The sequence below is a fragment of the Palaemon carinicauda genome, chromosome 4, assembly GCF_036898095.1.
Source record: "Palaemon carinicauda isolate YSFRI2023 chromosome 4, ASM3689809v2, whole genome shotgun sequence".
NCBI classification, from domain to species: Eukaryota; Metazoa; Arthropoda; class Malacostraca; order Decapoda; family Palaemonidae; genus Palaemon; species Palaemon carinicauda.
This window is the reverse complement of record NC_090728.1, coordinates 161,839,485-161,856,033: the sequence shown is the minus strand read 5'-3', so window position 1 is coordinate 161,856,033 and position 16,549 is coordinate 161,839,485. Positions and strand designations below refer to the sequence as shown.

The 16,549-nt window shown below is 42.8% G+C and overlaps 1 protein-coding gene across 1 annotated transcript in view; it reads right to left on the bottom strand.

The window, feature by feature from the left end:
- Haspin (haspin) overlaps window positions 1-16,549 on the bottom strand; it is a 120,303-nt gene that overhangs the window by 15,140 nt on the left and 88,614 nt on the right. The window lies entirely within an intron of this gene.

Below are 16,549 nucleotides of genomic sequence, written 5' to 3'. Positions count from 1 at the left end.
CTTGGGTATACTATCACCATGTTATTTTTGGTCTTGAAGTCAAAACAAGTTTTAACGGCCTCTTGAAATTATTAGTCGGTGGGCAGGAAAGGTGAGTGATGATAATATGAATGACATGTGAATACATGATAGAAATAAAATATATTATCAAGATCCATTTATTGTTGTGCTGGCCGATGTGGTAACATCCCTCACTGGTGAACACCAGACTGGGGTTCGAGTCCCGCTAAAAGTCATTAGTTCCTTTGATTACTGCAATCCCACCATCCCTATAGGTCTATCTGCTGAGTCATAAGTAGACGTTGCCTGGCCCTCCTTGGCCCTAGCTTGGGTGGAGAGGAGGCTTGGGCACTGATCATATGCATATATGGTCAGTCTCTAGGGCATTGTTCTGCTTGCTAGGGCAATGTCACTGTCCCTTGCCTCTGCTATTCATGAGCGGTCTTTAAACCTTTAAACCTCCCCTGATGTTCACATTGCTGAATCCCACACTTTGATGGAGGTGGGATAGTGAAGGCAAGAGATATGAAATTCAACACCTTAAACTATAAACCTACTCCAGTTACACAAGACTCAGCTTTAATTCAAATAAGTTTAATGGTAACAGTCACAAGTAAGTTAGTCGCATGTCATAATTTGTGAATCCACATATAGAAAAATTCTAATACTAAATAAACTAGAGGGGTACTCAGTAGAGTGCAGACCTTCGCCGCGGCAACTTATTTCTCAGCCTTTTGCTCGACCTTGATCTTGACTTTAACATGTATTATTGGCGTGAATTTTCATACACTCAAATATGAACTAAGTTCAAAGTCTCTGTGACAACGATGTCCAAACTTTTGACTGATTATGCTCATCCTGCCCAAATTAACACCACCTCCTCTATCTGGAACTGGGATGATGCCCTTGTACTCCTTTGGTTTCGAATGTTGGTTTACTCATAACGTACATCTGAAGATACCATCACGGTCTGCCCTACCACCACTGGTTCATGGACTTATTATGTATCATCAAATGATATCAAATATCTAAAATTAATTACCTGGACCTAATCTACTTTAAGTAACTGGCAACTAAAGCCAATCAGTAAATAGATTAACCATTATTTGAAGTTAAGACTTTGAACTAATCATATATATACAGTGAACCCTCGCTACTTCGCGGTTCGACCATCGCGGATTCACCACTTCGCAGATTTTTTTCATAACCCATGTATATACATATATCGCGGATTTTCCAGAAATATCGAAAATACCGCGATGTGACCGATAGTGCGAGATTGGAGAAAGTAAGGAAAATTGAATCGTGATTGATTTTCAATATAAATGAAACTTTGAGGAGCAACAAAGATATCATTTGTTAGAGAGATAGAGAGAGGTAAGGAATGGGAGGTAGTGAAAAGTAGCCCATAGAGAGAGAGAGAGAGAGAGAGAGAGAGAGAGAGAGAGAGAGAGAGAGAGAGAGAGAGAGAGAGAGAGAGAGAGAGAGAGAGAGAGGGGGGGGGGTTTAAATGTAATAAACAAAAAAATTTGATAGGTTATAACACATTGGTGCTTATGTAATATCAACTGTATACTGTAGACGGTTTGAATAAGTTAAGAAATGGTATAAATGATACTTTGTTAGTGTATTCGTACACACTCAAGAGCGGCAGCTAGATGACAGCTGATCTAATCACAGCCAAAAGTAAAAAAAAAAAAAAAGAAGTCAACAATACTCGATTTTTAAAACAAACCCGAAATTTAAAAACAAAAGTACACGCTTTCTTAATGTGCGATTAACTATTTAAAGAGTGGCAATTTTCTAGAATAAAATTATATTTCCCAAAAAATAGTGGTTTGCTGATGAAATCGGATGCCGTATTTTTAGCTATGATTGAAATGGATGTAGACTCGGCCTAATTATTTCGTTTCGTATTTAATTGACACTAAGAAAACTAATTTTAGTTTCTTCATCTAAATGTAAGTATTGTATAACACGAAGAGAGAGAGAGAGAGAGAGAGAGAGAGAGAGAGAGAGAGAGAGAGAGAGAGAGAGAGAGAGAGAGAGAATCAGCTGTTGTACTCAAATGGCGTGTTTTTGTTTCGTGAGAATTTCATCGCCACGACTTTAACAACAACATACTGTACTGAACTTTACAGTATTATACAGACTACTGTAATATGATAAAGTAAAATATTTGTAATCTATATTATATGAAATGGGGCTATTTTTTTTTTTGTTTAACATTTACATTTACGTATGTAAAACAACTCTCTCTCTCTCTCTCTCTCTCTCTCTCTCTCTCTCTCTCTCTCTCTCTCTCTCTCTCTCTCTCTCTCAGATTGTTTTCCTGCTTTGCTACGTATGTATGATTTTACAGTATATAGATACGGTAAATAATATTTGTAATAACATATTTTATTAAAGCTTTTACAGTAATATCATTATTTATCACTTTCATCATGCGCGCTAAATTCCTTAGTTTGTTTACTGAGCGTACTTTATGACGCCGTCGTTTCAGGCGGCGTCATAAAGAAAAACATTTCATTTGGAAGTCCTAAGAAAAATTAAGTAAAACATTAGTAATAACCAAATCAACATACTGTACTGAATAATCAATATAATCGATGCAGAAACTAACCTATACACAGATGTGTAAATGCGTTTGTTTCTTCATTATAATCAGAGATAAACGTAAACAAAACATTGGTTGCCATTTTTTATCGTGCTTTTTGGCTGTTTAGGAAACGCATGATATAAAGTCGCCCTTAATATTTGTGCCTGTTTTAGTTTAGGGTACGTTAGTACATGCATTAAGTGTTCTGTACCTTAAAGGGTAGTTTGTTAACAGTGCTACGTACAAGGGAAGGTTTTAAAAGTCTGAATATACATGTTAAATAAATAGGTAAATATGGTGTCACTACTTCGCGGATTTTCACCTATCGCGGCCGGGTCTGGAACCTATCTACCGCGATAAACGAGGGTTCACTGTATTTTAATATAGTACAGTACAACATATGCTAAAAGATTTAAAAGATATTAATAAGTTCTTTGTTAAGGGGCCCGGCCGGTATCCCAATATATGGGGGTATAGGAAGAAAAACATAAAATCCAGAAAAATTTTACTGAGCTTCGTATGGCAATGGAGAATGCATATACAAAATATTTTGTCAAAATTCCTCTTACTTTCATAGTTAGAGGGTAATTATTAAAAGTAACTCAGTAAACCAAAATCATTGTTCACTACAGGAAAATGCTGTATTTCTTCTGTTATCGTAAATTTTGATAATTATTACATTTTAATAAAAAACAAATTATGAGCAATGGCATCTGTATAAAATCCATGAGTACGAAGACGATGTACTTTGCGGTAATTACACCCTTCGACTTTCAGTCGTAGCATAAACCTCATAGAGAGTACATCTATGAGTTTAACCTCTTGACATTCACTTATTTCTAGTCTGTTTTTCTTGGTTTTGGCAAGAATTTCATCATGCCAAAGATAAAAAAAACAATTTCAACATCTCACTAACATAAGGAAGAAGAAAATTCCCTCTAATAAGAGTTCAGAAGTGGGTGATATCGGCGAAATTAGCGGAGTTAGTGAAGGAGTTAGTCTCGCCAAAAAGAAGGATCTTCATTTATGATTGAATTATGATAAATAACTTTGTTTTTATTTATTAATATCCAAAAAGGAACATAAACTTCATAACAATCCTGATTTATTAACATTGCCTTTGTAAAAATACAAAGAAAAACTTTCAAAGCCCATATCTCAAAAAAGGGATTTTGACGAAGGAAAAATCTATTTCTGGGCGAGAGACCTGTGCCGCCCAGTGAAATACTCCTAGAGCACTTATTTCTAAGGAATATAACTGCTATATATTACCAGAGAAAAAAAGCATAGGAATGCCAGGTTGAACCCAGCTCGCTCACCTATATAAGGTGTCGGTATAAAATACTGGGGCGTGATAATTCACAACCAGAGGTCTCGCACTATTTAGATATCTCCTCTTCAAAATCCCCGCCACAGCGAGGTGCCGTTCAACACTACTACCACTAACCCAACCCACGCCAGTGACGTCACTCCTCATAGCACCCAAGGTTTGGGGCCCATGTTGGGAGGGAAGTCAAGGGAGGGTTCACTGGGCGGCACAGGTCTCTCGCCCAGAAATAGATTTTTCCTTCGTCAAAATCCCTTTTCTGGGCTCCGACCTGTGCCGCGCAGTGAAATAGTACCAGAGAAATGGTCCCAAAACTTGGAACAATACCTGAGGAAGTAACAAAATCCAAAATAACAGGTAAGAGGATAGCAAGACATAGTTGATTAAGGTTCACTATGTTCAGGAGGAATCACATTCCCTGCTGCCACTGTAGCAAATATAAGGCTTCCAGAGGTTTTAAGCAGTGGCGTTTAAATACTGTTGGAGACTTCCGGCCTGTATATTTAGTAAGTCCAGTGAAGTTCATAGTAATTAACTGAGGTAGCTACAGCTCATATATCATGGACGTAAGGGAGTGATGTGGGAATGATTCTAGGTAGCCCGTTAATGAAATGCAGAATCTTCTGTCTGAGTCCTTTCAGGATGATGGTTCTTCACCTTCTCTAATGGGTAAGGGCCCCGAGGACTGAACGGGAGATATGTTTAAGTAGGCTTCCAGAGTGTTTACTGGACAAAAAGATGGGTCCTGCGGAAGTGGGACAATCTTCCAGGGGAACCGTCTGTCCTGGGGGTCCTCATTTTCACTAAAAATCTTTTGTCAGGGGAAAGGAGTACTTCCCCTGACGAGAGAAAATTCAATATGACCTGGATCTCTAGACAAGGCTGAAAGTTCTGATATTCTGGCGCCAGAAGTCAGGTTCATTAAGAACAAGGATTTCCTAACCAATGGAATATAATGGCAAGTCTCGTTAAGAGTGTCTGAAGCCAATTTAATTACTTCATTCAGAAACCAGGAAACTGAGCTATGGTGAGTTGATGGTTTCAATCTGGCGCAGGTTCTCGGGATGGATGAGAAGTATGAATCTGTAAGGGCAATATTAAAGCCAATTGTAAAACCTTCAAGGGTGACTTAATTTGTGGTAATAGTACAAGTCTCTAAGTCTGATTCAAATAAAATTCTGAAGAAGGTTACTGTCAGATTCATAGTCATTGTCTCAACCTTTGAGTCCCTTAAAAACTGGCAAGTTTCATAACAGCCGAATCATACTGTCGAAGGGTGGATCCCCTCTTATCTGATTCTAAAAATAACGTATTTGAGGATCAATATCTGCACCTCTTGAGCTGCAAATTTCATAAAGTCCAGAAAGGTAGGGCATTCTGAATTTGAGGAAGCTAACACACAGCGAGTTGTACTGCTTGTGTTTGTATTGGATTGGGGATCTGTCGAGGTGGAGAACCAGTTCCACCAGAAGGGGAAACCCGTTGTGCTTGGGCCAGATGGGGACTACTAGAGCAACTTGGCCTTTGAAAGTCCTGAGCTTGTCTAACACTTTCATCGACAGATTTATTGGTGGGAATAGGTAAATTCTCTCCCAAGTGTTCCAGACTAATGATAGTGCGCCTGTGGCGTAAGCCCGAGGATCCGGGCTGGGAGCTACGTAGCACTCTAGTTGTAGTTGGACTTTGTTGCAAACAGATCTATCTGGAGATCCGGAACCTGAGAAAGAATCCAACTGAAGGACATTGGGTCTAGTGACCACTCCGACTCCAGCGGAGTTGTCCTCGAAAGTGCGTCCGCCACTATCTATCTAGAAGAAACCTGATATGTTGGTTTTTGGCTGGAGCCGGTTGCTTAAGGTCAAAAATACCGCCATGGCTTCTAAAACATTGATATGAAGTTGGCGGAATATTGTCGACCATAGTCCCAGGACTTTCGTGTACTGAGAGTATCCCCCCCCCCCCCCCCCCCCGCCTGTTAGGGAGGCGCCTGTGTAATTGACGAGCTTGGGGGTGGATATTGTAAGGAAACTGATTTGCCAGATTTTGACCTTTGTCCATGGTTGAAGTCTTTTCTTCAGAATTGGTTGGAGTCGAGCCCATTGTCTCGATATTACTCGTTTTCCTGGAGCACCATACTCGGCTTATATCTTTCAGTCTGGCCTTCAGTAGTATATCTGTTACTGAGGCAAACTGGAGGGCACCCAGGATTCTCTCTTGATTTCTTCTGGAAGACAATTTGTCTTTGAGAAAACTTATTGTGTTTTGCTATACCGTTCCTCTTGGCTGTTGGGAGACAGAGTGTGGGAGCATAGAACCCATTGAATCCTAACCATTGAAACTTGTCCTCGGGACTAAACGAGATTTCTCGAAGTTGATTTGGAACCAAAACTGTTGTAAGAGATTATCACTCTGTAGTTGCTGTGAGGCAGTTTGCCTAGTTGAAGCCTAGAAACGGACGAAAATGCCTTGCTTTCGGAACATGATAGCAAACGTCTGCAAGATCCATAGGGGAGGTGACGGCCCCACAGAGAAGCAAGGTCCGCACCTGAGAGATGGTCAGCATGTGAAACTTGTCGCATTAAATGTAAGAATTCAGAAGCGACAGGTCTAGGATTACTCTTCGCTATTCTGAGTCTTTCTTTGGCCCGCTGAACAAGTGATCCTGAAATTACAAACGATTTACTTTCTTTATTGCTTCCTTTTGCAATAAATCGTTTTCATATAAGACTAGCTCTTCCGTTGGATGTTGATGAAAACTGGTTGGTGGAGGGGGCCATTCTATCCAACTCCACCCCAGACCTTTGGAAATTATACTGAAAGCCCAAATGTTGAACGTTCAACGGTTCCGGAAGATGTAAAGTCCTACCCCTACCTGAGAACCCCCAATGATTTGCTGCGGATTTACCTCCCCGGCCTCGAGAGTAGCTGTTGCGAAAAGTTCCTCTCGAGCTAGCGCCTCTGGGGCGCTGGTAACCCTGGAAAGCACCCTGAGTTTCAAAGGTGGGCCTAAGGGCTGGGGAAGTAGCATAGGAGGTAGTTGCTACTTGGGACTGAGGAACCAGCACGTATTGCTGTTGGGGTTGACCCTTCAAAGTGAAAGGTTGACTCCCTTGTGCCACCGGGATGGTGTGAACCACCTGTTGGGACTGCCGGTTTGGAAGGAATGGAAAGATCTCAGACTCTTTCTACCTCGAGATTGGTTGCTGACCGGTTCGAACTTGTGCTTGGGGACTAAGCCCATCGAACCTTGAGGCTCTGATTGACCCTAGCAGCTCCAGACTGGGGCTTTAATGAGCTTGTTAGGCTCATGTCTGATAGTGGCCTCAGACAAGACATGCCTACAGCAACGACGTCTGGCCGCAAAGAAGTCGTAGGAATCAGACAGTAAGGTTTGAAGTAATGACTTTGTCAAGACCTTAAAAGGTGGTTCTTCTTCATACATTAAAGAGGTCTTTTCTGCCATTGTAGCCGAGTTGATAGGTCCACTCAGGCGCATACAGGCTTCGAGCTCGAGGCATATCAGAGATTCCGGAAGCCTGGGTAGCCACTCACTGAACTGAATGGGAGCACAGTCAGCGCTTAATTTACCCAATGTGAAGGTCGCCGGGGCGTTAGCCCAGCAATCGTGATCCCCCAGGGACAGGAGGGAGGTCGGATGCGTTTCCTTCAGCTGCGGTAACGGCTTGTCCTCGTTTATTGCCTGCCGAGCAAGGTCCGATATCTTAGTGACACACGGAGTAGGGGTTTACTCCTCCACTAGAAACATCGTGTACGGGCTCTTGTGAGGTGTTAACGTAGTGTTAACACACTCCCACTCGTTTAAGGGCCGGACCCAGGTGGACTGAGCCTGCCCCTTTGGGTACATTTTGGTTTCTTTGGGGACCTTGTCAAACCTTACGAGTGTCTCCTCGGTAAGGCATGCGAAACTAGAGAGAGGGAACTGTAGACCCGGCGGGTAGAATTCAAAATCTTCTACAGTCCGGGTGCCAAACCATTCGATGGTTAACATACCATCTTTGAAGGGAGAGCGCAAGGCCCCCTTCCACGGATTGCTTTCGACGAATTCCGGGAGCCTAGAGGCATCCGGGATGATATATTGTGCTGTTGAGGTAGCCCATAACAAATGAGACCCTGTATGAGGCTATCTGGTTTAGCACTCACTTCCCCCTAATGGGCAATAATTCCATTCAATTGTCAAGTTCACAGAGGCACCAGGAATCTTCCATCCTATAATCGTGGTGACTCGGTATGTGACACGAGGTTTGAGCCAGTGAGCTACAGAGGTCCGTAAATTATATATATATGTATATATATGGATAAAAATCAGCACAACATCGTGTTCAAATAGAAATAAATTTCTACCTCATCCCTGGGATCGGTCGCTGGCCTCTTCTAATGAAAGGTCAGGTTGAAACTAACCATGCCACGAGAGGCCATGCATCAATCTTGAAAGGGCTGCCGGATCGAAGGGAGCCTCCGGGGTCGTAGGTTTCAGGCCGGGCTTCGCTCTCGGCCCAAGAGAAGTCTTAACTGGTTTGGTGATTTGGAAGACCTGTGAGTCTTTGGTAGGGCTGGCAGGTAGCTTTAACTTTAGGGACAACGGGACGTGGCCCGACATCAGCCACGTGCTTCCTTGAAAACCCTAAAAGGAAGAGACACAGGATCTCTTTGCCCTGACACTCCAGGCAAACCCGCCAACCCAGATCTAAAGAGTCGCCAAGGTAGAAGTCATGGAAGACTGCGAGCTCCGAAAGAGGGTATATCGTTACTAATGAACAAGGTAACTCCGTTGGGAATGTAAAATAAATAGATCGAGAATAAATGTTTAAATCAATCAATCACAAAGGAAATAAAATGAAAATCCCAAAATAATATATCCGAAGTTATAATTATAGATAGTAACGACAGGGGCACCTACAGTGTCCCCTAGTAGGGTAGTAACCCAAAAAGATCCGGGTGTTCCGAATTCTTAAAATAGACCGGTATGAAACCGGGACAAAAGGCTATGAACAAAATTTCGGACCGGTATAATAACCGGGGAGAAAACTTTCATAAATTAACTGACATTGTCAAAATAATTCCATAAAAGGTGAAGATTATCAATGAAATAATATTGTCATAGCGCGAAATATACTATCCCGTCGGTACTGGGAAAGTATAGAATATCATAAAGATACATAAGTATCCCATAGCAGGTCAGTAACCTAAAGAGATCCGGATGCTCCGAATTCTTGAATTAGACCAATATGAAATCGGGACAAAAGACTATGAACAAAGTTCAGACCGGTACAGTAACCGGGGAAAAACTTATCATAAATTAACTGACTTTGTTAAAACAATTCCATAATAAGTTAAGGTTATCAATGAAAAAATATTGTCATAGCGAGAAATATACTATCCCGTTGCTACTTGGAAAGTATAGAATAAAAGAAAGATACGTGAGTGTCCCATAATAGGTTAGTAACCTAAAAGGATCCGGGTGTTCCGGGTTCTTAAAGTAGACCGATATGAAACCGGGACAAAAGGCTATGAACAACTCTAGGACCGGTTTAGTAACCGGGGAATAACTTATAAATAAACTGACATTGTTAAAACAATCCCGTAATAAGTTAAGGTTATCAATGAAATAATATTGTCATAGCTTGAAATACACTATCCCGTCGCTACTTGGGAAGTATAGAATAAAATACAGATACGTGAGTATCCCATAATAGGTTAATAACCTAAAAAGATCCGGGTGTTCCGGATTCTTAAAATAGACCGATATGAAATCGGGACAAAAGGCTATGAACAAAATTTCGAACCGGTATAGTAACCGGGGAAATGTTGAAACAATTCCGTAATAAGATAAGATTATCAATGAAATAATATTGTCATAGCGAGGAATATACCATCCCGTCATTACCAGGGAGGTATAAAATAAAAAGGGAACAGGGTTGGTAAAGTAAACTTAAAGTAACTTAAAGTAAACTTAAAAGTAACTTAAAGTAAACTTAAAGTAACCTAAGATACATCCTTAAAATACATTAATAGAAAACTCCAGTTATGATCTAAAACTAATGTCTGTAATTGAATAGGGCTCCCGGAGGGAGGATATTAATCAAAACTGTGTCAGTGTCAACAGATCTTGTATTTAAGAGCTCGGAGGCTCCGATGTCTGATGACGGGAGGGTACCACGGGAGAGCGCGGGGGAGCCAATGGAACCCCCACTACCCAACCAGAGGTACCGAGACGAAGGTAATGATTCATGTAGAATATAATATAATGATATTAATAAGTCCTATGCGGACGATAATAGCAGGAGGTACCGTAGGTGGGGACACTCCTAATTTAAGTGCTCATTCTTACAACCATAGCTAAAAGCAAAAGTTACACCAAGGTGCAGTCATACCGACTAATCACGTGTGATAGTCCCCGGTGGTCCCGGCCCTCCCCCTCCCCCGACCGATGGCCAATCGGGGCGATGGGAGGGGAGGAGACGAAACAGCCCGGTATGAATGAATGAGACTAAGTCACACCCCGAGGGTACACTCAGTCCTCAATATGTCGGAACGTTGAGGGAAGACTGAGGAACAAGCATACTTGACCCGTATGTCATAACCAACAACCATCGAGTGAGAGGAAGGGTGTACACTGGAGGAGGGGGGGATGGAATAGCCTCCCCAACCTGTGGGGGGGGGGTATGGTACCGGGGAATCACCAGTGCGTAGTGGTAGACAGGGCTACCAACTGGAGATCCCCTCAACATGACATGAAAATCCCAAAAATATGATCATAACGGAGTAAAGCAATAAATATAATATCAATGCACAAATACATAAAAATAATTAATGAATTAAAAGCGAAATCACGTAAGTAAGGTTAGGCATGCAGAAATAATATGGCGAGAGAGGGACTCGGGCGAGTGGTAACGGAGGAAGCATGACGCCATCAGCAGATGGAAAGCAGGGGTACCAACCTAGTTACTGAAGCGGTAGATCGAACAGTAAAAACAACAAAATACGCGAGTCCCACTCGAACCAAATGTAAAACTAGGTGGAGCGTACGAAATAAAACTAAAATGTTTAATAATAATAAGTGAGATGGTCGTCTTCCTAGAACTAGCGAAACAATCTCAAAGGTGACGCAATCCACCAATATGCACGAATGCAGGCATACCAACATAACCTACTCCTTGATGAAACGCTAACACTGATATCATAGGATAACATAAAATTAATGCTAGATGAAAGCATAAAGACGGTGTACTATATAAATGTAAGGAAAAAACTCCTAACAGTTCGAACAAATATTAATGACTGACGAACTAACGAGAAAAAAGGGCAGAGCCGAACCATGAACGGTAAGAACGGGAACGCCGTTCATATATAAACACTTCTCCATTAATAAAAACAGAGGTTACACTGCCCAATCTCGCTAACATACATGGATAAAGTACTTAACTTCGATGGGGTATCATGGGAATCGGCCATCAATTATAAAATAATGATAAATCCAAGGATAAACACGAGAAAAAAAAACATGTTGGACTTAATAACAACAAGTGCTATAAAGGAGAGACGTCACTGGCGTGGGTTGGGTTAGTGGTAGTAGTGTTGAACGGCACCTCGCTGTGGCGGGGATTTTGAAGAGGAGATATCTAAATAGTGCGAGACCTCTGGTTGTGAATTATCACGCCCCAGTATTTTATACCGACACCTTATATAGGTGAGCGAGCTGGGTTCAACCTGGCATTCCTATGCTTTTTTTCTCTGGTAATATATAGCAGTTATATTCCTTAGAAATAAGTGCTCTAGGAGTATTTCACTGCGCGGCACAGGTCGGAGCCCAGAAGTATACTTTTTGACCTTCAAATTTTATCTTCTCCCTTAGTTTTAAAGATATACCAATGAAATTTGATATATATCATAGAAAAACATTATAAAACAATCAACTGTTGCCCTTTTATCCAATTTTTTGTTTTCATATTTTTTTTCTTTGCTTTTCCCCGATATTGGGGGTTGTTTTTTACCATAATGAAAAAACTCATATCTAGCAAAAAAAATGACCTTTAGAAAAAAAAACTCTTCATTTGATTGGAGGTCTACATCAGGTCTATACAGTATTGGGTAGTAATTCCAGGTCTTAATATGATATTTTAATTATAAAATAAATTTTTGAATATACTTACCCGGTGAATATATAATAGCTGCAACTCTGCGGCTCGACAGAAAACACACTCAAAAAACTCGCGAGCGATCGCTATGAAGGTTGCGGGTGTGCCCACCAGCGCCAACTGTCGGCCAGATACCACTCTTGTATGTAAACAAAACCTTAAATTCTTCTCGTCCCGCTGCGTCTCTATTGGGGAGGAAGGGAGGGTCATTTAATTTATATATTCACCGGGTAAGTATATTCAAAAATTTATTTTATAATTAAAATATCATTTTTAAATATTTAACTTAGCCGGTGAATATATAATAGCTGATTCACACCCAAGGAGGTGGGTAGAGACCAGAGTTAATTATGTTTACAGCGTATAAGCTAAGAGTTTTCTCATTTTGACAGTTATCAATATAACAAAACCAAAATATATAGGTACCTGGTAAGGAAGTTGACTTAGAACGATTACTCTGCCTTGTAAGTCTGTCTTCCTCACGGAGCCCAGCGATCCTCTTAGGATGCTGAAAGACTCCCAGGAGCTGAAGTATCAAGGGTTGCAACCCATATAACAGGACCTCATCAAACCCCTAATCTGGGCGCTCTCAAGAAATGACTTTGACCACCCGCCAAATCAACCAGGATGCGAAAGGCTTCTTAGCCTTACCGAACAACCCATAAAACAATATTAAAAACATTTCAAGAGACAGATTACAAGGATATTGAATTAGGGGAAGTGTAGTGGTAGAACCCTCACCCACTACTGCACTCGCTGCAACGAATGGACCCAGTGTGTAGCAGTCCTCGTAAAGAGTCTGGACATCTTTTAAGTAAAATGACGCGAACACTGACTTGCTTCTCCAAAAAGTCGCGTCCATAATACTTTGCAGAGATTTATTTTGCTTGAAGGCCACGGAGGTTGCTATATCTCTAACTTCGTGCGTCTTAACCTTAAGCAAACATCGGTCTTTCTCATTCAAGTGAGAATGAGCTTCTCGTATTAAAAAAATCTGATAAAATATGACAAAGCATTCTTTGACATAGGCAATGAAGGTTTCTTAACTGAGCACCATAATGCCTCAGATTTCCCTCGTAATGACTTAGTACGAGCTAAATCGAACTTGAGAGCTCTAACAGGACATAATACTCTTTCCAGTTCGTTGCCTACGATCTCTGATAAGCAAGGAATATCAAAAGATTTAGGCCAAGGACGAGAAGGCAGTTCATTTTTGGCCAGGAAACCAAGTTGAAGTGAACAAGTGGCTTTTTCTGTAGAAAAGCCGATGTTCTTACTGAAGGCATGAAGTTCATTGACCCTTTTAGCCGAAGCCAAGCACACTAGGAAAAGTGTCTTGAGGGTGAGATCCTTCAGGGAGGCTGAATGTAATGGCTCAAACCTGTCTGACATGAGGAACCTTAGGACCCACGTCTAAGTTCCATCAGGAGTTGCCAAACGACGTTCCTTAGAGGTCTCGAAAGACTTGAGGAGATCTTGGAGATCTTTATTGTTGGAAAGATCTAAGCCTCTATGTCGAAAGACCGAAGCCAACATGCTCCTGTAGCCCTTAATCGTGGGAGCTGAGAGGGAGTGAACCTTTCTCAGATGTAAAAGAAAATCTGCGATTTGGGCTACAGAGGTACTGGACGAGGACACAGATGCTGACTTGCACCAGTCTCGAAAGACTTCCCACTTCGACTGGTATACTCTAATGGTAGAAGCTCTCCTAGCTCTTGCAATCGCACTGACTGCCTCCTTCGAAAAGCCTCTAGCTCTTGAGAGTCTTTCGATAGTCTGAAGGAAGTCAGACGAAGAGCGGGGAGGCTTTGATGGACATTCTTTACGTGGGGCTGACGTAACAGATCTACCCTTAGAGGAAGACTTCTTGGAAAGTCTACCAGCCATTGAAGTACCTCGGTGCACCACTCTCTCGCGGGCCAGAGGGTAGCAACCAACGTCAACCTTGTCCTTCGTGAGAGGCGAACTTCTGCAGTACCTTGTTGACTATCTTGAAATGGTGGGAATGCATATAAGTCCAGAAAAGACCAATCCAGTAGAAACGCGTCTATGTAGATTGCTTCTGTATCTAGGACTGGAGAGCAATAGATTGGTAACCTTTTGGTCAACGAGGAGGCAAAGAGGTCTATGGTGGGTTGACCCCAAGTAGCCCAAAGACTCTTGCCCACGTCATTGTGGAGGGTCCATTCCGTGGGGATCACCTGACCCCTCCGACTGAGACAGTCTGCCAAGACGTTCAAGTCCCCCTGGATGAATCTCGTCAACAGGGAGATGCCTCGAATTCTTGACCATAAGAGAAGGTCCCTTGCGATCTCGAGCAGCGTGAAGGAGTGTGTGCCTCCTTGCTTGGAGATGTACGCCAAAGTTGTGGTGTTGTCTGAGTTGCCTCTACCACTAAGTTTCGAAGAAGCCTTCTAATATCATCAAGGCCAAGTGGACTGCTAATAGCTCCTTGCCGTTGATGTGCATGCTCTTCTGACTTGAGGTCCACAGACCCGAGCATTCCCGACCGTCCAGGGTCGCACCCCAACCCAAATCCGACGCGTCTGAGGACAACACGTGGTTTGGGTTCTTGACTGCTAGGGATAGTCCCTCTCTCAGACTGATATTGCTGTCCCACCATTTCAGGCATGCCTTTACTGGTTCGGAGACTGGGAATGATACCGTCTCTAATGTCTTGTCCTAGTTCCAGTGAAAGGCTAGATGGAACCGGAGAGGCAGAAGGTGTAGTCTCCCTTGTGAGACAACTGCTCCAGGGATGAGAGAGTCCCTACGAGACTGTTCCAACTCCTGACTGAATAAACGTTTCGTTTCAGCATTAGTTGGACTTCGAGCAGGGCTTGACTGCGAATCTCCATCCCCAAATATAGAATAATCTGGGATGGGATCAGTTGGGACTTTTAGGTTGATCCTGCAGACAGTGAAGATTGGACGATGCTCTGAGAAGCCAGTCGTCCAAGTACAGGGAGGCTCGGATCCCCGATAGATGGAGGGATTTTGCCACATTCCTCATGAGCCTCGTAAACACGAGAGGCGCAGGACTGAGGCCAAAGCACAGGGTTCGAAACTGGTACCCCCACATTCCTGTAAACAAACCTCAGAAACGGTTGGGAATCCGGGTGCATAGGAATGTGGAAGTATGCCTCCTGAAGGTCGAGAGAGACCATCCAGTCGCCTTCCATAAATGCTGTCAAGACAGCCTGGTAGACTTCATCGTGAAGATTGTCTTGACAATGAACACATTGAGCGCACTTGCCTCTTACGTACTCCTGCAGTGAACATGGCTGCCAAATCATGGAACCATCCCTGAGGGACTTGTTCCTGCAGAGAACGTGGCTGTCAGATCATTGGAGCCATCCCTGAAAGCCTTGTTTATGCATGACATAATTGTACAGCAAAACTTCAAAGGCTCGAAAACAGCTGTGAAGTCGACCTGTAAAATCTTGGAGCGTCTCATGGCCAGGCGCCAGGGAGAGTCTATGAGGTTTGAGAAGTCTATCTGGGCAGAGGCAGGAACTCCCAAGCCGAGAACTTCTCTCGTGTCATATCAGACACTCGCTCTATAAGCCAGTTTAAAAGAAGGGAAAGCAAAGGCTGTCTCCCCCAAACTCCTCCTGGTGATAAACCAGTGGCCTAGCAAACGTAAAGCTCTCTTAGAAGAGCGAGAGAGCACTAGCTTATAAAACAACGGCTTCGAAGTAGCTAGGCCTAGTGTAAGCTCTGACGTTTAGGCGAACGAGGAGCAGCAGTTACAAAAAGATCCGGACAAAGATCCTTAAAAATCAGCATGATTTATTTAAAGTCCATAGAGGGCTAAGCAGCTTTAGGCTCCTCTCCGTCTGACAGAGTCCTCAAGGGAATATCAGTAGGAGGGGGAACAGCAACTTCCTCATCTGAAGGAACCTTGTCCGATAATAGCCGAGTCTCAAGCAAGGGAGAGACCTACCGTGGTGGCAATGCTTTACAAGCAGAGTCCACACGCACTGGTGCATTAGTAGCGGACCAGGACGCAACGTCATGTAACTGCTTGACAGTCTGTGAACTGTCAACAACAACAGGTGCGTGAGACCAGGACGCAACGTCATGTAACTGCTTGACAGTCTGTGAACTGTCAACAACAACAGGTGCGTGAGGACGCACAGCGTCCACTCGAGACTGCTTTGACCGCCTAGACTGAGCAGTCATAACAACTCTAGAATGCGGAGGTTGACGCTCAGCGTCAAAACAAGTCAACTCCGATTGTTAGCGAATGTCCTGAACGTCAACAGGAGCATCAGCAAGTGGCCTAACGTCAAAATGTGGCTGAAAATCCACACGAGACCGCATCGAGTGTGGTTCTAAACAACCTGACTGACGTGACTTGGCTACGCCAACGTCAACAGGACGCACAAAGGAACGTTAGGGTACCTGAAAGCCAGGATCTCGATGAGATAAACGGCTAGGCTCAACGGACTTATCGGCAGAATA